At 36.5% G+C, this 26,356-nt stretch overlaps 1 long non-coding RNA gene across 1 annotated transcript; it reads left to right on the top strand.

Annotated features, from left to right (window-relative positions):
- The first annotated feature begins 201 nt into the window (after nt 1-201).
- On the top strand, nt 202-19,432 carry LOC139082375 (uncharacterized). Its single transcript, XR_011538304.1, has 5 exons — nt 202-485; nt 1,455-1,581; nt 15,825-16,120; nt 16,250-16,276; nt 17,437-19,432. It is a non-coding gene; the product is annotated as an uncharacterized lncRNA (long non-coding RNA).
- Nucleotides 19,433-26,356: the final 6,924 nt, after the last annotated feature.

Genomic DNA, 26,356 nt, shown 5'->3' with positions numbered 1-26,356 from the left:
CTGGGGAGGCTGGCAAAAGCAGGGCCAGAATAGGAACTAAAGTTGAAGAGGGATTTGATCCAAGTGGGAGGCAGATAACGAGAGGATTAACTCAGGTCACAGGGAGAAGACAGTGAGGAAGGAAAGTAGATAAAGTGGATGCATATTGGAATAACAAGTGACTAAATGTAACCTTTCCTGCTACAGATGGCACAGCCCACTGACAGGGCACTTTGCAGCCCACGAGAGATGCTCCTGGAACTGCAAATCTCTCAGGAGGAGGCAGGAGGGGGTTCCAATGCTGCGCATAGAGAGGTCGGCTCAGTCCTCCCGCAAACAGCTGAGGAATGGCAAAACTTGCTTCCAGAGCCGATAAAAGCATCCTCAAGGGAGCTGATGGCTAATAGGGTTGCTTCCAAAAGGAAACTCTTTCACCCAGATGATTGCAAACTAAATCAAACAGAACTCCACAAGCACACTGCATTTTCGAAGGTAACTGTGCTCAGGTAAGGATATTGCTTAGATTAGAGTTTGCAAATTCATTAATTTTTTCCTTTATTCTCTGAGAACCTTCTATGAGCCAAGGGCTCCTTTAGGTGCTGGGGACCAAATACTGAAAATCTCTGTTTTCTTAGAATGGAATTTATACAGTTTAAGAGTGAGGGGGCAGACAATAAACAAGAGAATATGCCAAATATAAAGTGTCAGGTGGTTGATAATTGCTAGGGAAAACATAAAGGGGGTTGAGAGGATTAACAAATGCGAGGGGTGAGTAGGGAGGGCAGGATGGAAATCTGAGAAGGGGCAACTGAGCCAGCAAGGAGAGGGTTAGCCCCCCATGCTATCTGGGGGAAAGCATGCTCCTGGTAGAGGAAAGAGCAGGAAAGGCCGGCACAGCTGAATTGAGGTGAGGAAAGGAGGGAAATGTACTTGATCTCAGAATGGGTAGGGCCACAGGTCATGCAGGCCAGGTAGGCCATTGCAAGGCATTTGGCTTTTATATAAGTGATGAGATAGGAATCCACTGGAGGATTGCAAGCAGAGAAGTGTCAAGATTTCATCTGAACCTGCTTTAGAGGATCATTTTGGCTTCTGTGATGAGAACAGGCTACAGGGGCTTCAGGGAAGAAATAGGAAGACCCCTTAAAATCTAGGCTAGTGATGATGAGGACTTGGACCCAGGAGTTCTGGTGGGGACTGTAAAAGGGGGGACGATTATGAGTCTATTTTAAATTTAGAGCCAACAGGATAGGTTAAGGTATTGGGTTTAGTATAGAAGGAAAAATAAGGAGTCACTAGCTGAGATTTAGAAGGACTTTGGAAGCAAGTTGGGGTGCTGGGGTTGAGAGGAGATTAGGAGTTCATTTTTGGGCTTAATGAGTTTGATACATATATTAGACAGCAGAATAGAGGTCTTCTGAAAGTCAAGTGATATTCAGGGGAGTTTTCTTCTCTCATGCTGACTCTGATGCTAGATGGAGGCTGATCGGAATGCTGTGGGATACAGGATTCAGAGGGAGAAAGACTTGATTGATTAGCAATGCTGACTGTGGCTGCAACAGTAGAGAATACAGGAAATCAACATCCCTATTTTAGATGTTGGTGAGTCTTTTTCACTTTTTCTCTGTAGATTAGATGACTCATGTGGGGTAAATTTCGTAAGTTTAATTTTGAGCTCCAGAGGCTTCAGGTTGAACCATCTTTCGCAATTATCTTAGCTATTTCTCACAGCTGAATTTAAAGGAGGCCCACTGAGCTCTTTCTGCTCCTCAAGCAGATTGGATGGTGGATGCAGAGAGCTCCTTTGAATCTTATCCAAAGTGCACCTCCCTCTTTCTCACAACACTGGAGGCCCCATCATTCCACAACACCTAAGAGACCTTGCCCATGAAGGAAGCTATAATTAGAAGTGATTATCTGCTTTCTCTTAGTACTGTGGAGTGCTGGACTAACTCTATCAAGCCTAAATCTTTGCTTATCTCTTAGTCACCTAGTCATTTCTCATCACTTACTCTTTCCCCTAAGGTGGTGTACAGCTCCTGATCAGATTCAACTACTTCTAAATTCTTCACAGTCTCATGAACTCTGAAAGTCACTATCTCCCACTAACAAACCAGAGGGGAATTCTCTAATCTGCATATCCCCAAACGTACGTATCTATCTATCCATATCTACACCTTTATCCTTCCTTTCCTGACTATTCCCACATCTTTTCCTATTGCAATAGATTAACTGCCCTCCTTCCTATGAAGGCCAATCTGGATTTATGCATTGAATCCTATAAGCAATTACTTACTCAGGTATTTCACTTTTGTAATTAGCCCTTTCCCTCCTTCAGCATCAAGTTTTCATTGCCGAATCATATCTAATATTCCCTGTCGTACATTAGAAAACGTTCTGTAATAGCTCCCTCGATCTCCCATCACTCTAGTTACTTACCAACCCCTCTAGTTCACTTAGAGAAAACTATAAGAAAACTTGGCTGTACTCACTGTCCTTACATCCTCACTCACCATTCTTTCTTGAACTCATTCCTATCAGATCTTTCTCCCCATCATACCACTGAAACTGCCTTGGTGAAGGTTACTGGTGAGCTCAAAATGGCTAACCCAACGGTCAATTCCAGTCCTCATCGTACTCAATCTGTTTGCATTGTTGGGAAGAACTGGACCCTCCCTTATCTAAAACACTATTCATTTAATTTCTGCTACTTTTCCTCACACTTTACCAGCTGAATTTCCTCAGTCTTCTTTGTTGTGTTTTCTATCTCTTCTAGACACCTTGTTCTTATGAAAATTAAATAAGATGATGTCTCTAAACTGCCTAATAGATGGACAACACTGACAGTGGTTCTCTTCTTCCATTCCCCCTTCCTCTTTGTGTGTGCATGTGTTGGTGTGTAAATATGAGTGTGTGTTTATGTGTGAGTGTGAGATAGTATGTGTGTGTGTGTGGGGGGTGGGTGGTTGTTTTGGTTCTTGCATTTCAATGTGACACAGTTTACTTAAAGTTACTCCAGTGAGCACTTTTGCAGTAGCTTGGAGCTCATGTTTTCAGACATTTTCCTCTCCCACCTCATTCCCTAGAGGACCTCATTGAGTGTCAAGACTTTCCAAAACAACCTAAATTAAATTTCATCGCATCCTGTTATATCTGAGCTCCACACTCAATGTATCATTCGTATGTCCAAGAACTATCTCAAAATTAATATATCCAAAAGAGAAGTCTCAATTAAAACCCTCCACACGACATCTTTTCCATCTCGGTAAATGATATCACCATTGAATCAGCTGCCTAGGTCAAAAATCTGATCATCATCTTCACATTTCTTCTTTGCTTCAAAATCTTTATACAGTATGTCACCATGTCTTGTTAGCTACACTTTCATAATGTAGACTGCATTTAACCATTTTTTACCATTTTCACTGTTGCCACCATTATTTCAGCCCCGGGTTATCACAATATTCTTATTGACCTCCTTCCCTCTACTCTTGCCCTCCTGAAAATTTATAACATAAGTGTTTGTTTCCTTGGTGGTTGTCCTTTTTTTTTTTTAATCTATAATGTAAGCTCCATTATGAAAAGGACTTGTCTGTTTGTTTACCAATATATGCTCTGTTCCTCAACTCTAGTCTGACACATAGTAGGTACACAATAAATGTGTTGAATAGATGTTGAATAGGTGAGTGAATGAAAACATATGGTTTGAAGATATATCATGAAGAATAAAAACATACAACAGTATTAAGGTAAGTGTTATTTTTCTAGCATCACTTGGTTAAATCTATTCACCTGAGCAGTCAATATAGTAAACAGAGAAAAACCCAGATATCTAGAAATTATAGTCTTGACTATAGTCTAAACTTGCCATTTGATTGCGGACAAAGGCATTCATCTATCTGGTACTCCATACGCCTTTCCCTAAAATGAAGGAGTTAGATTTGATTACTAAGTTCCCATCCAGCTTTCATATCTGAAATGTGTATCAATTTAAAGAACCATATTATTGATTCTAAACAGCCTATATGTTTAAAATTGTGCTTCTGTCTTATATCAAATAAATAAAACCAGTTTCCATTTATAGCTTGGAAGAATCCTCACCACTGCTTTTTGTTTAAGGAGCTGCAATTTTTTGCTTCAAGAAGTATCCCTGTTGCCTGAGGTGTTTTATTTAATAAGCCTTATTAAATAAATTATATATAATCTATTCATTTAATATATAATATTTCAATACATTTATTAAAGGCATATAATATATATTACATATACACATACTGTATCCTCTCTACGGCATATCTCTGTACTATAGTAAAATATCCCCCAACAGTTCCAGTGATACTGGAGCCTACTTATCCTAGGTCATGAAAGTTAATTGCTAACTATTCAGGAATTTTGGGAGCTGATTGTGAAATATTAGTAGCTTGAAACTGGTCAAGGAGGAAAGCACAGAAGTCAGCAAGTACTACAAATCAGGGTTTTTGTTTTCGTTTGTTTTATTTTATCTTTTTCCCCTGGAAGGCTCAGGCCAAGTCACTTTGTGATGTTTAAATTGTCTCAACTGTAAAAGAAGGAGCATTGTTATTGTAAAAAGAGAAGGCATTACTCTAGAGTTGCAATGTAAGTTGCTGAGTGAATGAAAAAGTAAAGGATGGATGCATAAAGTGTGAAGATTAATTGAAGAGGTAGGTGGTAGAGGTCAGAGATGAATTAGGGATCTCTGTATTTTGGCATGATTCTGAGGAAATAAGCACCTGCATCAGCAGTGGTGACAGCAAAGGAAGGAAGAACGTGGAAAGACTTTGATAATGGTAGAGGAGAATGTACAACTTGACTTTGAGATCTAAGTTTCAGGTGCTTTTTTACATGACAAAAGAAATTAAACAACTAGACTCGTGCAATGAAAGCATCTTTACTCTCACTCCACAAGCCTGCTCATGTGTTGTTAGAGACACCACTGAATTATATCTCGAAGAAACTTTGCAAGTTCTCAAACAGCCTATTTTTAGGGAGCATGAATAATTACTCCAGATGGCTGTTTAAATCTGTTGGTATTGTTTCTACTGTACATTCATTGTTTAGAGACCCATTTTGTTAGATTTCAAAGAGAAGTACAAAGTTGCAATAGTCGTCATATTCAGCATTGATCTCTTTTGTAAGCTTTTTAAAAAACTTCCATTGAAAGAAGGTTAGCAGAGATGCTGATATGAAGATTTTTAATAAATTATGTTGGTTGTGGAGCCAGAGAGCTCCCTCATAAGAGCACAGTTTTAACTTCCAATTGCTGCTGTGTGTGTGTGCACAGATATATATAATAACTCCTTGTGTGGCTGCCTTGACTTAATTCTTTATGAATTCAAAATTGCTCAGGATAATTTTGTCAGGGTGATTCTGTAGAGTCATTGGCCTTTTTATTTGTTGTGACAAATGATGATATGATTTTTTTTCCTCTCTCTCTTTCCTTCCTCCCTTCCTCCTTTCCTTTCTTCCCTTCCCTTCTCCTTCCTTTCACCCCTCTTTCGCTTCCTCCCTCCCTCTCTCTTTCTTTCGTTTATTGGTTCATGCATCCATTCATTCTTTTTAAATTTCTCTTTTCCATAGACTCTGAGTGGTAGATAATAAATGAAAATTCATTTTGAGTAAACTACCAAGTATATGATAGAAAGCAAAACAAGCAGAATAAATAGTTATTTCTTCTAGCGGAGCAGATGCAGAGACAGGTTATTATATTATAGGATGAGTCTGGATACCAGACCTGACTTTAAAGCAATGTTTCTCAACCATCCCCTACGTGGATCTTCCAAGTTGTCTCCAATGGTACAAGAATCTCTCCATTTTCCTGATGGTTACACATCTGAGAAACATATCCACCAAAAGCACAGAAGCAAATTGTTTATTTTTAAAATTAATTTGAGCAGTAAATAGCTTTCAAATGTTCTTGCACTTGATTCTACATGAAGGGGGAGCCTTCTTTAACTAGAAAAGTATTTGAAAGGGTTTAGAAGGAGCATAAAGAAATCACAATAGGATTGTGACTGATGACATTAGATGGATGAAAGAGAAACAGGCTCTGAAAGCAAAGTAGGAAAAAAACCTTATAAACTTAGGAATTTGGAGATGGTTAGTGCAGGAGCAAAGAGCTCTACGGTCCTCAAAAAAATCTACAGATTTTAACAAATTGTGTTCATAATCAGGAACTTGGATCAATAATAAAGTGTTTTTGCATAATTCTGATCAGAAATGATTCTTTAAAATGAGAAAAAATAAAACTAAAATAACAATAGAAAGAAAGTCATATATCACCTCTGTTATTCAGCTTTTTTCCTTAGAAATTTTAGGCAAAGCATAAAGAAAAAAGTAATATAACAATTAGTGTAGGTAAAAATTGTCATCTTTACCATTTGGAAATGATATAAATGCTTACCAGGAAAATCCAATAGATTCAGTTTAAAACACCATGTGAGCTAACATGTAATAATAGTGAGATGGTTAATTCCCAAGGCAAAAAAATGTGTTTCCCTTTATTACATTACAACCACTTCAAAATATAAGATCCTAGACACAGTGGAAACAAAAATGTGAATAGTTAAGGATAAACTGATCAAGAAATCTTCAGAGATTATATGACTATAATTTAAAAAATATACAGAGGCATTAAATTAGGGATATTCCAGGTACATTAAGAGCTAGTAGAGTTTAGATTATGTACTTAAATGAGAAGAATTAAATTACAATGTTTTCAATTCTATCCAAATTAATAACATTTTTTAAGAAACAGAATCTTAAACATCGATGAGTTTTTGTACAAGTTTGACAAAAATATCTTTAAGCTTCTCTGAAAGAGTAAATATAGCAGAAATTTATAGAAATATTGTAGAATGCCTTGACTTACCATTATTAAAACTTATAAAATTAATTAATGTGTTATGATAATACAGAAATTAAGAGGCAAAGTGATTCAATAGGAAAGAAAACTCAGAGATTGAACCATGTTTGTGAATTTTGGATGTAATAAAGCTTACAATTGAAATGACTGGGGAAGAACAGATTATCAAAAAACACATTGCAACAGTGAGATTCCTATGGAAAAAATAAGGTTTGATTAACATCTGACTATCTATTCCAAAACAGCATACACATTTATTAATATATTAATGAAAAATGTGAGTGTTACAAATTCTAGGAGAAAATATAGACATGGATGGATATTAATTTGTAGGGAAGAACTTAAAAGTGGAATCCAAAGGAAAAAATTAAAAATACTATTACATTTTTTTCTGCTTTTTTTCTCCCCAAATCCCCCCAGCACATAGTTGTGTATTTTTAGTTGTGGGCCCTTCTAGTTGTGGCATGTGGGATTCTGCCTCAACGTGGCCTGATGAGCGGTGCCATGTCTGCACCCAGGATCCTAACTGGTGAAACCCTGGGCCGCCACAGAGGAGCGCGCAAACTTAACCACTCGGCCATGGGGCCGGCCCCCAAAAAATCCTAATACTTTTGACAAGTAAAAATTTAAGAAATATTTTATCACAGAAATTATTATTAAAAAGTTGTAAGACTAATGATTACTTAGGGAATATTTAAAAGAAATGGCAGGAAAAGAGTTAGTATTGACCATATGGCAGAAAATTCTCGTAAGGGTAGAGAGGATGAACATCTAACAGAAAAATGGGCTACAGCTGTGAATAGACAATTTATTACAGAAGGAACAGAAATGGAACATTCAACCCATTCAATCATTCAAGGAGCACTTATTAATTGTCAGTCACGTGGCAGGAACAATCGAGGTGTTAGGGATAACGTAGAATGGAGACAAAGTCCCAAGTATCTATCTACAAAAGGGAAACAGAGAGAAGTACAAGGTACTGTTGATAAAAGTAGACACTATTAATGCAACAAAACAGAGTAATCTCAGAGCGAGTCACTGGAATTGGAGCAGGATCTCCCTGGCTGGAGTCCTCAGGGAAGAGCTCCCAGGGTAGTGAGATGTGAGCAGAGTCCTGAATCCAGAGAAGGTGCCAGTCATACAGCTATATCAGGAAGAGCATTTCAGGCAGTGAAGGAGCAATGTGATACCTTAAGGAACAGAAGAGCAGTGTGGATAAAGCTTAAGAGAGCGAATGGGGCACAGGGGAAGCCATGGGAAGGAGTTAATAGACAGAGTGTGAAATTAGATCAGGCAGGTAGGAAGGGACCATATCTAATAGAACCAATTAGATTTTATTCTAATAGTAGCAAGACCTTATTGAAGGATTTTAAGTGGGGCGGATGATAGGATGGATTCACTTTATTAAGAGACACCTTGGCTGCTCTGTGGAGAAGGGATTATCAGTGACAAGAATTGAAGAAAGAGAAAGAAAGCTAGGCTGTATATCTTCGGACCAGGAAAGAGATGACTGTGACAAAGCAACATTGACATATTTTCTACATATGATATTGACAAAGATTAAAATAAATAATACAGCAATTGTGAAAAGGAACATTCATATATATGGGTACATACATAAATATACATGTATATATTTATATGTATACATGCGTACATTAATGTCATATTTTATAGATTTAGATAATTTTCTAGCAATATTTATCAAAGCCTTACTAAATAGGTGCATACACTTTGACCCAGAAATTTAACCTCATAAGGAATTATCCTAGTAAAATCATTGGCTCAATTCCCAAAGATTCTATACAATAATTTCATCTCAGATTTATTTATAATATGGAAAAGTGTAAGTGCCTGAACTAACCTTCAAGGGAGAATTGGTAAATAAATCATGCTTTGTTCATTTTACAGACTGATTACTCAGAAGTCATTAAAGATGATGTTACAAACTTCCACTTAAGGCAGTGAAATTGCATTTAGTGATGAATTTTGCTAATAGATATGTTTATACACACATATAGAAAACATGAAATATTATAAACCGGATTATTAATTATTATGATTTATACGTGTGAGATTACCTAATTTTTTATGTGTTTGTATTTTTTTATGATTCCATCATGTAGGAAAATAATAACTTTTTAAACTTATTTCAAAAGAGACAAGTAAAGACACAAACTGTGTTTAATAACATGGTATTATATTATTAAAATCATGTGACAGTACCATCAAACTACTTGTATTTTATGGATGTTATGAACTTTTATAATGACGAGGCTTAATAAATAATTAAACTTACATTATTGGGAAACTGACTTAGATATGGATATCGCCTTCATAGTTGAATAACTATCAGGTTTTTATATCACTCAGATCTTAATATCAGCCTGTGTCGACCCCTTCATCAGCATCTCTCAATGCATGTTTGACATGACAACACCAGTGAGCTGTCCTTGTTTCTCTCAGAGACCAAGCTGAATAACACAGCACTCCACCCCATTACCATCAACTGGTATACTCTTCTCCTTTATTTTAATTCAGTTCCAGAATTCCTTACTTCAGAAGGTTCTCTGATCCCATTAAGGAAGAGTTAAGTATTGCTCCTCAAGGGCTGTCCTAGCCTCAGTATTTCCCTTCACCACAGTTTTGTTTATGTGCCTGTCTTTGTCAGACCATGAACTCCTAGAAAGAGGGGAGGTGCTGTCTGAATCACCTATTTCCTTAGTGCCTTATTCATACACTAGAAGACAGTAAGTGCTAAACATATGCCGGGTGAACTGAAAGGATGGAGCATCACCATAGTTACATATATACATGTGATATTATTATAGGAACATATACGATATTATTACAAGAACGGGCAATTTGCACATTTCTCTTTAAAAACAAATGAATAAAAAAATAATCAACATCTATGTCATTAGGGGCCTACAAATTACAACAATGAGCTACCACTGCACATCTACTAGACTAGCTAAAGGACAAAAAAATCTAGACAACACCAAATGCTGGTGAGGATGTGGAGCAACAGGAACTCTCTTACTCATTGCTGGTGGGAATGCAAAATGGTACAGCTGCTGTGGAACACAGTTTGGCAGTTCCTTGCAAAGCTAAGGAACTTAGCATACAATCCAGGAATTGTGTTCCTTGGTATTTCTCCAAATGTGTTGAAAATTTATGTCGATACAAACACTGCACGCAAATATTTAGAGCACCAGTATTCATAATCACCAAGAGCTGTAAGCAACCAGATGTACTTCAAAAGACAAATGGATAAACAAGCTGTGGTACATCCATACATTGCAATAACTTTTCATCAATAAAAAAGAAATGAGCTCTCAAGCCAGAAAAAGAAATGGAAGGATCTTTAATGCATATAACGTAGTTAGAGAAGCCAGTCTGAAAAGGCTACAGACTATATGATTCCAATTATATGACATTCTGAAAAAGGCAAAACTATAGAGACAATAGCAAGGTTAGCAATTCTCAGGGATTTGGCAGTAGACGAAAAGGGATGAATACAGGGAGCACAGGGGATTTTTTGGGTAGTGAAATATTCTATATGATATTGTGTTGGTAGATACATGACGTGATGTATTTTTCAAAACCTATAGAACTGTACAAAGTGTGAACCCTAATGTAAATGGCTAACTTTAATTCATAATAATGTATCTCTATTGGTTCATCAATTCTAACAAACGTACCACACTAAATTCAAGATGTTAATAATAAGGGAAAATGCAGGGGAGGAGGGGTTCACACTATCTGCTCAAATCTCTAAATCTAAAACTACTCTAAATAATAAAGTCTATTAATTAGAAGAAAAAAAGTGGATTGATTGTTTAACTTAGGTTTGTTCTAAACCTTTCTCCACGTTACCATTAATTCAAATAGACACCTGAGTGATATTTTAATTGAGGACAGGGTTGAGTAAGATGTGCTCTCTATAGCGCCTGCTACTAGAGGGCTTTGCAGCCTGAAAATTTACATGTCCTGCGATAGACCATGTGCTATTAAGTGCTTAATAGTCGGAATCTATTGCTCCCTTGTGTAAATTCCTCGAATGGTTTCCCATTGCACTTAGAATACAATTCAATTCACCAGATCTTACATGAGCTGGCTGCCTTCTATTCTCCATTGCTCAATGTATGGCAGCTACATCAGCATCTGTCTGTTCCTCTTCCTCTCTAAGCTCATGTGAGCCTCACACTTGCTATTTCTGCTTCTTGGCAACGTCTTTCATCACTCCACTGACTCCTTTTCATAGTTGTTATACATACAAATAGGAATGACACGTCGTTTCTCTACCTTACCAAAAACTACTGCCTCACTCCAATGACTGTCTCCAACACTATCCTGTTGCATATTCTTTACTGTTCTTGTCTTTGGTCAGATATATTTCATTTACCTCTGATGCTGGCCTCTAGAAGGTAAGCTCTCTCAAAAACAGGGATCAAAAGCAGAGATCTTGCTTGTCTTTTCACTACTGTTCACCCAATGCCTAGTATAGTACCTATCATTTAGTGAGTGCTCAATACTTAATTGTTGAGTGAGAAATGGAGGAATGTATGAAAATGAGATTAAAGGTCATAGAGCATAGAAGTCTGGTTAGGTGGTCCTGAGGTCCAGAATCAATTCTCAGTTTTACCACACATAGGTTAAGAAGCTCATGTGACATACTTTACCTCCCTGAGCCTTAGCTTCCACTTGCGTAAAATGAGACTTCAGGCTACATGGCATCTAAAGTCTTTTTAAATTCTGAAATCCTTTCTTTATGATTCAAAATGATTAAAGTCACACTAGAGAGCCACCAATTCAATATATTCTATTAGCAGTGCAATTTCTGTGATGATATATGTTAGTTCAGCATACTGGAACCACCTTTCAGAGTGACATTGTCACACATCTGGTCAAACAAATTAATGTTCCCATCTGGATTAATGCTTTTGGCAGGAACACTGAGTACTAATGCCACATGACCCCTCCATCATAAAACAGAAAATGTGTTATGATTTTGCACCATCAGGCAATGAAATTGTTGGCTTTCCATTTTCCTGTTTTTTCATGGAGTCATCCATTAACCTACACCTGACATTCCATGTCATATAAAGGGATACAAAATCTCGCATGTCTTCATGAGGCTGTGTGTGTCTTTTGCTCTGTCCTGTTTCTGTGGAAAACATCAGTGTGTACTAGATCAACAATTATTTTAGGTAAAATATGTTCCGATATTACTAAAAATAATGACTGTGATTCGAAACCCTGGTGGATATTCTTGCCGGGAGGAGCCAGGACCCTGGGAGATGCCACAAAATTCCAAGTTGTTGCTGCCTCCAGGAAAAGGCAGCCATCCTGCAGTTCTGCTTTTTGGGGTACGTGCAGACTTTCTACCATTAAGATTATGTATTCATTTTTATTTCACAAAGGCAGTCCTGATAATAATGAGAAAACAATTTGTTGTACCTATCAATCCTCTGCCTGGCGTGTATCTGCTTCGTGCTTCAAATTTCAGCTTAGTTGATCCTGGTGGACTTGAGCCAGCACTTAAAGCACTGTCACATCTCGAGGACTTTACCCTTCACTCCCTTGCAGGAGGTAAGACAGTTTGTGGCAGGTGAGCCGCTGGTAGCAAAGTAATGGATGCATCATAAAGTGCTGTCTGCCGAAAAGCCCCAGAAAGCCCACACACCACAGTGATGAGTGACATTTAGGGACCTTTCTCACAATGGTGTGAGATCATACTGCTTTCTCTGAAGCACAGCCTAGTAAGGAAAATGTTAATGATGAAAAAATAAAGGATGGAATTGAGGAAAAAGGATTAACTGCTAACACAAATCAACTTAAATGCCAAAAGAATCATTTGTATTTCCAATTTCCCAAATATGTATGAGAAATAGAAACTCCTGCTGGGAGATAAATAATATATTCTAAAATGACTGACATATATTTTTACGTGGCAAACATTAGTCTTCTTCTTTATTATAAAATGAACTTCATATTCTGCTTGCTTAACTCCAAGAGCAATGGTATTTTTGAGAGCTATGTGCAGAACACCTGGGGTGAATGAGGCACTAGCTCTCACTTCACAGAACTTTCAGTCTACTGGGGAAGCACGAACGCAAACATGCTCGAAGATTAGTGAAGTAAGTTCTAATACGAGGTTTGGCAGGGCAGTGTTAAAAGCATAGGTACGTGTGAGTCGGAAAATTGGAAATTTTGGAAAATTAGAAAATTGGAAAGGGACCACAGAAGAGACTGTCGAGAAGAGCTTTGCTGAATACGTATATTGTGAGGAGCAGAAAGGTTGGGAGACCAATATGAGTTAAGACTTGATGGTGGAAAAATTCATGTTATTACATTTAAGGTACCTGGAGTAGAGAAGGCAGTTGGAACACCTGACCCACCCCCACCACCACCAAAAAAAAAAAAGGAGGAGCAAAGAGGGCAGGTATTTATAGTATTAGATAAGCCTGGAAGGCTGGAAGGGCAGAGGAGAGCTAGCTCATGGAGGATAATTAATACTGAGCTACAAAGTTCTAGTTTTATTTTACAATTAAGAGAGAACTAAATGTAAGAGGTTTTTCTGTTTGTTTTTGCTTGCTGGGTTAATGAGGGAAGTGACTTCAGTTTGAGAGAGAAAACTTTTATGTTCCAAAATTGATCACAGAAAAAGCACGTATGCACACACACACAGACACACAGTACATCGCAGACACACGAGCAAATTAGCTAAATGTGTCTACTAAATTAATTCATTGTGCTATTTACTATTACTACAATGTATCTTCACTGCTATGATCTGAGCATCCCTAGCTACATGTTTCCAAATTGGGACTTCTAAACAGCGGCAGGTAAGCCATCAATGATGGAAGTTTGTTTAGTGAATTGAATGACAAAATTTGTAGTAGACACTAGCTCTGTAGCCAGGAAGAGCAAGTATGGTGGAAGGAGTTGGCAAAGCAAACTCCAGCATTGGTGGAAGCCATCATGGGAAGTAGAAAGCAGGGACAGGGAAGGGGTGGGTCACAGTGACTGACCCCTGTGATGGGGCTGATAGAAAGGTGGCAGCTCAGTGGGCATTTGGTGCCTACAATCTTCTGCATGCCTTTTTCACTGGCACAGGCATGAACATCTTCACGGTCTTCTTAGACTATTGACTAATAGCAATGGGTCTCCTTAGGTCTTGCCAGATGTGCTTTCCTGGCTTCAGTCCCTGAATAGGGCTGAGAAAGCTCATGAGAGCCATTTGCATTCTACACTGGTGAGACTGTGCTGGAGGTGAGGGTAGAACTTTGAATAAGAAAGGAGAACAGAGTATAGTCTGTATCCTGTGAGCTCTTCCATCCAGTTGAAATGTCATGACATACTTTGACATATGCTCTCTCACACATACAAGCTCAAGACAACTTTTGTATATGCACAACTCAAATTATTCTCCTTCATGAACTTTTACTTTGTTTCACACAACCCCAACCCTTTTCTCCACCTTTTCCACAGGGCTCTATCATTTAGTTACTATTTGCTCCATTTTCACATAATTAAAAAATAATAATGCACATACAGACAGATGAGAGTCCTATTGCTGGGGAAACTGAGGATGGTGCATGCAGCTTTGATAAAGTTACTTAATTCTACTGATATTTTCCACAATACTTTTGGTTTATCTCACTCTTACCCATTATAAACCTTATTCTTTCTGTGTCCCCATGTTCTGGCCGATCAATACAATTCTCCCAAATAAACCAACTTAATTCTTTTTATTTCTACTTGATAAATTTCATTATAACCTTTCCTTGACCTGTCAACTGTCATTGTGGAAAGTCATTTCCACTTATCTCTAAAATGATGTAAACGTCTGAACTGGTTCTTTCATATGCATATATAGATTTCAAAGGTTAATGTATGTGAAATTAGTCTCAAAATTGAAAAGCATTAAAATGTTTTGTTTGTGATCAATGTAGTGTGACCTCGGTGTTCCAGAAAGGGCATTTTTATTGGTTTTCTTGTTATTTATCCCTAACAAATTCACCACTATGTAGAAATGTCATCTTATTTAATATGCTAGATACCAGTTAGGATGTGGTGAAATGAATATTAAATTTCATCACTGGAAAATTGGTACAATTTTTGTCAAAAAAGACAATGTGAAATGAGTCTTGAAAATGATATATTTTAATTTTTTAACCTGATTTCTATTAATTAATTAATCCTTGAAAAAAGATAAAGACAATATTTATACTTAAGAATGCTTATCACAGCATTACCTAATAATTCACTCAACAAATATTTATTGAGCAACTACTATAAGCTGGACACAATTTTAAGATTTGGAGACAACACTCATTCTTTTGTCGACCTTGTATTCTAGGTGGGGAGTCTGACAGTGCAAACAGACAGCCTTATGGAAGGAGTTATTTTAGATACTAGGGGAGTCTTTCCCAAAAAGATGATGCTCGAGTAAAGATTTAATGAAATGAGAAAGTGAGTCGTGAGATATTTTTGGAAAAATCATTTATAATAGCAAAAATCTGGAAACCGCTCTAATACCCAGCAATAATAGAATGATAGGATGATGCTTGATATGGTCACGTCATCTTGGTTTGTCCAGGAAAGTTGTTGTTCGCACTCGTTGACCAAGAATAAGTATGATAACATATTACCTTACTTTCATTAATGGTTGGGTATGGGAAATACATTTTTATGGACACCCCTCATCCGATGGATTCACATGTAATAATCTAGGGAGCTCTCTTTCTTTCTGACAAAATTTATTTTCTTACGCTGATGTCCCAAATTTCCCCCTCCTTGGTACAAATCTAGGCTTTTACTAAGGTTCAGACCACATTCTGTTTTTGCTTTCTAAACTCTCTTCATTTATGACTTAACTTGTTTGGCTTGAAAACAACATATTATTCATATTCAAGTTGCAACAATTTTAATAAATACTCACTCGCTTTCACAGGTGCTGAAGATACATAGAAGAAAGCATGAATGCCCCCTGATCTGACAAAGCATACCGCTTAAAGGAGGAGAAACTTGTCACACAATTTGTAAAAGGTCTATGATACGCAAAAGACTCATGAGACTATAGCCTTCCTAAATTGGGCTGTGAAAGGAGGTCACTTTGACAATATTCGCAGTCTATTTTGGAGGACAAATGCAGTTAACTAGGTGAAGAAGGAGGAGGATAAACTATTCCAAGAGCACAGGTGGAAGAGGCATAAAGTGCAGAAGAGCTCATAGTGTGAAAAAGCAAAGGCAGGTGTTTTTTATGACTCTAGAAAGTGGTGGACAGAAATGGCTGGAGATGAGGCTGGAGACTTAGGCAAATGTCAGATAATGAAGAACATTGATGTTTACCCCATGTGTTTGAACTTTATCCTGCAGGTCCAGAGGAGCTGTTATTTCAAACTGGTGAGTGACATAATCAGAGTTTGGTTTTGAAAGGATTGTCTTTTAGCAAGCAGACACATAAGTCGTCAAGTTCTCGTTTATTGAGATATAGCTCATGTATCATAAAATGTACTCTTTTAAAGTGTACAGCTCAGTGGGTTTTAGTATCTACAAGAATGTGGAAGAATCACCACGGGGTAATTTCAGAATGTTTTTGTCACCACAAAAAAAGACCGTACTAATTTGCAATCATTTTCCATTCCCCCTCTTCCTGGCCTTTGGCAACCTGGAATCTAATTTCTATTTCTATGGATTTACCTATTCTGGACATTCCAAATAAGCAGAATCATACAATATGTGAAATTTTGTGTCTGCCTTTTTTTCACTTAGCACAATGTTTTCAGCATTCATCCATGCTGGCGCATGTATCAGTAGCGCATTCCTTTTTCGTGGCTGAATAATATTCTATCATGTGGGTATACCATATTATGGTGATCAGTTATCTATCTATCATTTGATGAAAATTTGTCTTATTTTTTTGGCTATCAATGTTGGTGTTAAAAACACTTGTGTACACATTTTTGCATGAATAAACAGTTTTAGTTATTTTGAGTGTAAATCTAGGAATAGAATTTCTAGGTTATATGGTGACTCTATGTTTGATGTTTTTATATGACCTGGGGGCTGAGTTGAGTCATATGCATTCTTTAATTGTTCAATTGAGTATTTGCACCTTAGTGTAGAACATTACATTTATCCCAGTATTTAAGAAAGTCCCTAATCATATCATTCTCTATCCCACATTAGCACTTATAATGATCTAAAATTTATTAATTGTTTACATTTACACTTATGTTCCCCAACTAGAATGTAAGATTCTGAAGGGTAGGTTACTATTTATTATTATTATTATCATCACTGTTACTTTAGTAGTAAACACTGTATTCAGAGCATCTATTTTAGTACTTGACACATAACACGTAATAAATACTTGTTGAATGAAAAACTTAAACACTATTGTTCATTTTATTAGCTTCACCATATTGTTTTATCCATTACAGATAGTGGAAATTTGTGACATTGTTGTCCAAAATATTAGCACTTTTTCTGACAGATGTACTACTAAGGGACATGGTTTACTCATGTCTTTAATCTTGATTTCCTCTCTTTGTCCACCTCAGTGAAATTTCTAATGACTCGAGAAGGGCAAAAGTCAGCCATCAAGAGGACGATGAGGCAGTGGAAGACTGAGTAATTCACAGCAAATATATTCAACACCTGAATAATGTAGAGTGGCTACGTGTAAAGGCAAGGGAAGGAAAAGGAATTATTTATAACAACCATACCTTTGAATGGATTTATTTTAGGTATCTCTGGTACTATCCTCTGGAGATCAGCGGACAGTGTGGAGTTCTCAGAGATTAGGGGACATAACTCTTACTAGGGTCAAGAGGCATGGTAGCCGACTGTGGATTTCTGTATTTTGCCCAGCCTCCGACATAACTGAAACGCAAACCCTCTGGACTTATGACCCAAGGTCTATTCTGCAACCAGAAACATTGTTAAAATTCCCAGAGTCTATTTGTTCTATAAAAGAAATTTACCACTTTAAAAGTCTGAAAGAACTCAGAAAGGAAAACAGCTGAGTCCTGAAATATGGTATAGGTACCCTTCTCTGCTTTTTCTATAAACGCTGTTATCATTTATAACTCCATGTTGTAAACGTCTGTTGGAATGTAGTTCAACGCCAATACATTGCTGGGCTGTATTTGTTTTTGGTTTTCTCTGAAAACTTTTGGCTAACATCCTAGTTTGGTTTGAGGAAAAGCGTAATAGTTAGATTAAGAAGGAAAGTAAGGTATACTTCACTCTATCCAGACCTGTCAGTGTGTACAACTTAATCCATGTTCACTCAATGTTTGCTGAGGTAGGGGTAAGAAGTTGGGTGAAAATGGATGGCTACACCTACTGGAAAAATTAAGGGAGAGAATTAAAAACAAAAAAGAAAACAATGGCATTAAAGGGATTCAGAATCAAAGGAAAGTTCTCTCATTTGACCTTCATTCTGCAAATATGTGCTGTGTCTATATGTGTATGATGGTGTACAATAATGATATCTGCCTAAAAGGAGTGAAAGAGTTAAACAGCAAAATCTCAGCAACAAAGAAAACAGACACCTTCAATTCTTTCTTTTTTTTTTGGTGAAGATTGGCACCTGAGCTAACATTTGTTGTCAATCTTTTTTTTTCTTCTCCTTCTCCCAAATGGCCCCAGTACATAGTTGTACATTCTAGCTGTATGTCCTTCTAGCTCTGCTACGTGGGACGCCACGTCAGTATGGCTTGCTGAGTGCTATTAGATCTGCACCCAGGATCCGAACTGAGGAAACCCTGAGCCACTGAAGAGGAGCGCGTGAACTTAACCACTCAGCCATGGGGCTGGCCACAGACACCTTTAATTCTTGCTGCTCAGGTGATATTGAGCAACTGAGGGTTGTAACACAAATAATTGTGGTTTGGGTATAAGCAGTGGGGGGATTTCTTTTAGGTGGTATCCACCATGAAAAGGAGAAATCACCCTTTGTAGTAGCTTAGTCACAAAGAAGACTTGGGTAGCAGGTAATTGCATCAGGTGGGTTTTTTTTGGTAGGTGGGGGATGAGAGCGAGACGTGGAGAAATGCCTGCATTTCGGCAAAAACATTGAATAGCACATGAGAAAGCAAATAACTGAAGCTGCGGGAATGCAATAAATAACGGATTTCCTTCTAAGCACAAGGTTTGGAAAGAGGGGAAAATGGTTTCTTAAAGAATAAGGGCAGAGGCGTTTTCACCATGTGAACCTGTGTGCTTCTCCTGTGCCTTTATAAGAACGTTGATATTATAGCAAAGCTACACTGCACTTCTATAGCAGTAGTATTTGCATTGTTTATATCTAAAAGGAAAGGAGGGATGAGTAAATGCTTTCGATTTAGGGAGGACGGAAGGAGGCTGTTGACACAAGGAGGTCCACGTCTGAGGTGTTAGAGAGGGTCTTCGTGCCAGGACATTCTGACTGGGGGAAGAGAAAGAAAATAAGTGTCTCTGGATTTGAGAAGCAGGAATTGAGAAGTCAAATGTTATATGTCTCACAGGTCATAACATCTAGCCTTTGTAGAAATAAATGTTGTATTTGTTCAAGATTTTCATATCATTTAGTATGACAGCTCAGACACTGATATCCTAAGCAGGCCTGACTCATTTTTCTACAATCGTTATTCAGTCAACAGTTGCTGAGCACACACTATGCACTGGGAACTTTCCTAGGCACTACAAATACAGTGAAGAAAGCCAAGTCCCTGTACTCATGAAGGTGACATCCTCATTATGAAGACAATAAACAAAGGGGTAAATGTATTTAAACCAAGCACACAGATAGTTACAGGTGCAAAATAAATTAAATAAATAAATAAGCAAGGCAAATGATGACTAATGGGGGCACTATTTTATATCAGAATCGGCAAATTCTGCTCCACCATCATCAAAGGGTTGCTTTTTTAAATATCTTTAAGAACTGGTTTAGAAGTGATATTCTGAGTAGAGAAACCCTGGATAAAGTTGATAATGAGTTTGATTGATCACGTACTCTTCTCATTCTGGAGGGTATAATAATTTATAATTACATATGCATTTCTGGGATATTTTAAAGTCTGACATCCATATTCAACTGTAAGCTTTGTAAGAACAGTGACTGTCTTTCCATTATTATACACCCATTACTTAGTAGGCTAACAATAAATAGCTGAAGGAAAAATTGAATGAATTTAGGAATGAATGAATGAAACAATCTGAGTATTATTGGCAGTGGTTATTCCATGATTGTCATGGCACAATAGTGCCACATTTTTGAAATTAAAAAATAATAAAATTAAATTTTCAAGGTGTCCCCACTACCCAAGGATGAAAAGAAGTCTAAAACAAGACACTTTTTAGGGCATTCTCCCATACCTGGGCTTCCATTGTCCAGGAAAATGAAGGACTATTGTTTGCCCTGCGATAATACATTATTTAGGGATCAGGGGTCAGTATCTCCAAATCCTTTCTCCCTAGCTTGGTCGTAGGGACCTCCACTTGGGTTCTTGTGGCCTCAGTGCTAGAATGCAGTGTTCAGAATCATGGTGGTCATGTCAGCCCAATCTGGATCTACACCATGTAATTGCACTTAGTTTACTGTCATTCTTCAGAAATTCCCCAGGCATTTCCATATTTGAGCCAGTCCACTTTGTAAACCTTGTGCATCTTTCCCTTTCTGAGACAACACAGTCCAGTGCTATCAAAAGCTCTGCACATTCAGAAAAGAAGGCTACCCCACTAACATATACATTGTGACTCTGAAACAAGAAAAATAAAAAGAATGAGAGAGAGGGGCTAAGTGAAAAAAGAGTAGTTTTCCCCTTTGCTGATGAATCCAGGCCACAGCTGGAGAAAAGGTACCATCACTGGCCAATTTGCAGCAGCCTTGCCTTTAGGTGCCTATAGCCAAATTTAAGTTAACTTGTATTTTGATAGCTAACCTTATTACAGAGAGGGTGTATTACTTTTGTAATTCAAAGTAAATTTAATAAAGTTGAGAGATGCAAGATAGTGCTAAAACAATCAATCTATTGTTATGTTAAATTAACACTGATTTTTAAAAGTATTCATAAATTTTCAAAAATGAATGCATGGGTACTTTGATGTCTAACAATATGTTAGGCTGGATTCTCTGAAAAACTCTCCCACTAAAATATACCTAGTTCATGCTAGGTACTCCTTGGCTCATGAGAAATCAAACAAAATTTCTGAGAGTAAAATAAAAAAGTAAACAAATGAAACAGAAACAATAACTGCAACAAGAACCCAGGAAGAAAAACAAGGACAGGAAGAGATAAGCAAACATCTAAGAAGGATCCTCCAGAATGCAAACACCGCTATGAGCATCTGGTCACTTTGGGCAAAGGAGGAAGTTGAACTCGAGATTCTTCAGTTAAGCTGTGGACCCTCAAGAGGGACAAAGTTGCCACTGGTTGATATTAGCATGTGAAACCCAACAGAAGCAAATCAAATCTTCTGGTAAAAGGAAAATAAAGATTAAATAATTAAATAATCATTTGGTGAGATTCAATAAAAACATCAGGCACGAGTAAGCAGTATTAGAAATATAAAGGAAACCGTAAGTAGAGATCCAGCAAACTGGAACAAGAAAAAAAGAAAACTAATTTATGAATTACCATATGCCAGTGTGTGTAAAACTCAGAGGAAATTCTAGATATTGTAAATTACTAAAACTGACACATGGAAGCCTGAAAAACACTATAACCATTAAAGAAATCAAATTAGTAGTTAACTAAAATTGCACGGGAAAAGAAAGACAAATGGGCAATAAACATGCACAGCCAGAAAAAGCACATGAAATATGCTCCACTTCATTAGTAAGCAGGGAAATCTACATTAAGACCACAATTACATATCACTTTACACCATGAGATTGGCAAAATATTAATGTCTGATAATGTAAAATATCAGACTGAATATTCCTTAAATTGAACCTTGGCACACTGCTGGTGAAATTGTAAATTAATGCAAGTATTTTGACAAACAATTGGAAGTTATATTATAAACTTGAATGGGTGCATAATACAAACCCGCAGTCCCATTTATAGAAATATCTTGTAGAGAAATTCTTATGTACCAGGAGACAAAGGCAAAAATATTAACAGCTGTACAGCTCATACGAGCAAGAAACTGCTAAGAAGCTAATGTGTGGAATATTGTACTACAATGAAAATGAATGAATTACAAGACACAACAAAAGAGTGAACTTAGAAAAAAAGATTATTGAGCAAAAATATCATAGATGACTACAAACAGTGTGATTCTATTCCCACAGATTACAAAAATAAGGAAAACAAAATGTTATATTGTTTAGTGAGACATAAGTGTGATTTTTTTGTTGTCGTTTCTAAATTAGGTATGGATTACTTCCAGGTAGTTTATGCAGATAAATAGACAGATGATGGATAGATAGATAGATAGATTGATATACAAACAGACTTTGATATTACATAGGAATAAAAACTTCAAATATGAAATAGCAAATAACCTGTGTTAAGACAGAAATTTGTTTTTAAATGTCAAATGGAATTAAATGTCTCTTAACTCAACCACACAGAGCTTTCTAACTGCTTCATAACCATTTAGAATTCCATGGTAAACTTCCAGCTGATTTAAACTAATTATAACTTTAAAGCAAAGATAATTCCAATGCTACTTAAATTGTTTCTGAGCTTTGTATGAAGTGCATATAACTCGACACTGAAATTCGACAAAAGAGGCAAAACAGTAAAAATCTCAATTTATTGAATGAATAAATGTCAGCTTATTTCTTCAGGAATTACTCTGTATCAGGCATAGTTTTAGGTACTGGGATTTTAGCAGAAAACAAGAGATAAAATCGGTCCTTATGAACTTTTTATTGTAATGGGGGAGGAGAGATAACAAAAAATTAACAAAATAAGTGATGCAAAAATCATAAACTCAGTTTCAGTAAGCAAGTTTTAGCAGCGTATTAAAATATTAGTAGGCCATCATTAGATGCTATTCAGGAAAATAAGAATTATTCAAAATTCAGAAATGTTTTCATATAATTGATCATATTATTATATTTCAGGAAAAAATATTACATCTATAGACATTAAAGTGACCTTTGATAAAATCAAACACTTCTTATTGATTTTTGAAAAATAATAAAATAGGAATATACGAATTTCTAACATAATAAACATATTAACTTCAGCCTCAAAGCCAACAGGCGAAAGGAAAACGTGTTTTTACTCAAGTCTAGAACAAGGATGCTGGCTGTTAATGGTCATATTTCTGAGCACAAACAAACCTAAGTACAAAAGGGAAATATACTGTTAAGTATAAAAATGGTAAACTAAGAGCTAAAATTATCGCTACTGGCAGGTAAAATGATTGCTCGAAAATGCAAAGTAATCAGCTGAAAAATCGCTGCAACCATTGAGAGAATTCAGTGAGGCAGTGGCCTGCAAAATAGATATACATAAATGAGGAGGAACAGACAACTAGAAATTACATGAGATAACACAGAACCTTTTGAGATCTGAAACACAAGAGATAAAATTCCTAGAAATAAACAGTAAGACTTCAAGTGTCTTTGAAGAAACGTAAAAGAAAACTTGAACAAATGGAAGGCACATTATAATTATGAATGGGAAGTTTAAACATCGTAAACAAGCCAAATTTTCCAAGTTTAACTATACATTTAATAATTGAATATTATACTCATAAAACATGAATACTCTTGGTTATTATGTATTTTCAAATTTAAGTTATAAAAGACGATTCTAAACTTTTTTTAGTGTAAAACAAATTAGTCAAGAATAGCAAGGAAAAATATGAACCAAATATAATTATGAATAGAGACTACTCCTACCAGATATTAAAATTACTACAAAGCCACCATCATTAAAAGAGTATTGATGTCCTTCATGAATTTAAGATATTAAATAATTAGAAGAAGAATCCTAGAAATAGACCGATGTCTACACAGAAATATAATTATGACAAAAGTGACGTGTAAAATAATTTCTTCAAAAAAACATCTTGGCATGATTGGGTAGACACGTGAAAAGAAATAAAAATAATTGTGCCCGTACTTCACACATTAACCAAAATATTTCCAAACGGAAAAAAATTTAAATTTACAAAATGTCTAAAAAGTAATAGAAGAAACTATGGGAGAATTAATATATAATTTCTGAAATGGGAAGGCCTTAATTTTTTCTTCTTTTTGAAAATTATTTTATTGAGATCATATTGGTTTATAACATTGTGTAATTTCAGGTGTACATTATTACATATCAGTTTCTATATAGACTACATCTTGCTCTCCACCAATAGTCTAGTTTTTATCCGTCATCCTACGTATATGCCCCATTACGCTTTTCGCCCACTCCCTACCCCTTCCCTTCTGGTGACCACTAATCCATTCTCTTTATCCATGTGTTTGTTTGTCTTCCACATACATGTGAAATCATACAATGTTTATCTTTCTCTGTTTGCCTTATTTCGCTTAACCTCCATGTCCATCCATGTTGTTGCAAATGGGACCATTTTTAATGGCTGAGTAGCATTCCACTGTATATATACATGTATCACATCTTCTTTATCTGTTCATCAGTTGATGGGCACTTGGGTTGCTTCCATGTCGTGGCTATTGTAAACAATCCTGCAATGAACATAAGGGTGTATAAATCTCTTTGAATTGTTGCTTTCATGTTCTTTGGGTAAATACCCAGTAGTGGATAGCTGGATTGTATGGTATTTCTATTTTTAATTTTTTGAGAAATTTCCATGCTCTTTCCCATCGTGGCTGCACCCGTTTGCATTCCCACCAGCAGTGTATGAGGGTTCCCTTTCCTCCACGTCCTCTCCAACATTTGTTATTTTTTGTCTTGCTAATTATAGCCATTCTGACAGGTGTAAGGTGATATCTCATTGTAGTTTTGAGTCATACTTCGCTAATAACTAGTGACGTTGAACATCTTTTCATGTGCCCGTTGGCCATCTATATATCTTCTTTCGAAAAACATCTGTTAAGATCCTCTTCACATTTATTGATCGGGTTGTTTCTTTCCCACTGTTGAGTTGTATGAGTTCTTTATATATTTTGGAAATTAACCCCTTGTCAGATATATGATTTGCAAATATTTTCTCCCAGTTGGTGGGTTGTCTTTTCATTTTGTTCATGGTTTCCATTGCCTCGCAGAAGCTTTTTAGTTTGATGTAGTCCCATTTGTTTATTTTTCCTTTTCTTTCCTTGGCTTGAATAGCCATGGTAATTGAAAAGCTGCTGCTAAGACTGATGTCAAAGAGTGTACTGCCTATATTTTCTTCTAGGGATTTTAAGGTTTCAGTTCTTACATTCAAGTTTTTAATTCATTGTGAGTTAATTTTTGTGTATGGTGTAAGAGAACGGTCTGCTTTCAGTCTTTCACATTTGGCTGTGCAGTTTTCCCAACACCATTTATTGAAGAGACTTTCCTTTCTCCATTGTATGTTCTTGGCTCCTTTCTTGAAGATTAGCTGTCCATAGATGTATAGTTTTATTTCTTGGCTTTTAATTCTGTTCCATTGTTCTATGTGTGTGTTTTTGTGCCAGAACCATGCTGTTTGGGTTACTATAGCTTTTTTGTGTGTTTTGAAGTCAAGGATTATGATGCCTACAGCTTTGTTCTTTTCTCTCAGGATTGCTTTGTCCATTCAGGGGTCTTTTGTTATTCCATATAAATTTTAGGGTTCTTTGTCTTATTTCCATGGAGAATATCATTGGGATTCTGATTGGGATTGCACTGAATGTGTAGATTGCTTTAGGTAAGATGGACATTTTAACTATGTTTGTTCTTCCAGTCCATGAGTATGGAATATATTTCCATTTCTTTATGTCTTCTTTGATTTCTTTCAAAAATGTCTAATAGTTTTCAGTGTATAGGACTTTCACCTCCTTGGTTAAGTTTATTCCTAGATATTTTGTTGCTATTGTAAATGGGATTGTATTCTCAAGTTCTCTTCCTGCTAGTTCATTATTACTGTATACAAGTCCAACTGATTTTTGTAAGTTAATTTTGTACCCTGAAATTTTACAGTAGTTGTTGATTATTTCTAATAGTTTTCTCATGGATCCTTTAGGGTTTTCTATATATAGAATATGTCATTCACAAAGAGTGAGAGTTGTACATCTTCCTTTCCAATTTGGATACCTTTTATTTATTTTTCTTGCCTAATTGCTGTGGCTAAAACCTCCCATACTATGTTGAATAAGAGTGGTGAGAGTGGGCACCCTTGTCGTGTTCTTGTTCTCAGAACGATAGTTTTCAATTTTTCACCATTAAGTATGACATTGGCATATATGGCCTTTATTATGTTGAGGTAGTTTCCTTCTATACCCATTTTATTGAGAGTTTTTATCATAAATGGATGTTGAATCTTGTCAAATGCTTTCTCTTCATTTATTGAGATAATCATCTGATTTTTATTCCTCATTTTCTTAATGTGGTATATCAT

Source organism: Equus przewalskii, chromosome 3 (assembly GCF_037783145.1).
Source record: "Equus przewalskii isolate Varuska chromosome 3, EquPr2, whole genome shotgun sequence".
Taxonomy (NCBI): domain Eukaryota; kingdom Metazoa; phylum Chordata; class Mammalia; order Perissodactyla; family Equidae; genus Equus; species Equus przewalskii.
The sequence above is the reverse complement of the archived record's forward strand: the minus strand, read 5'-3'. Positions and strand labels throughout refer to the sequence as shown.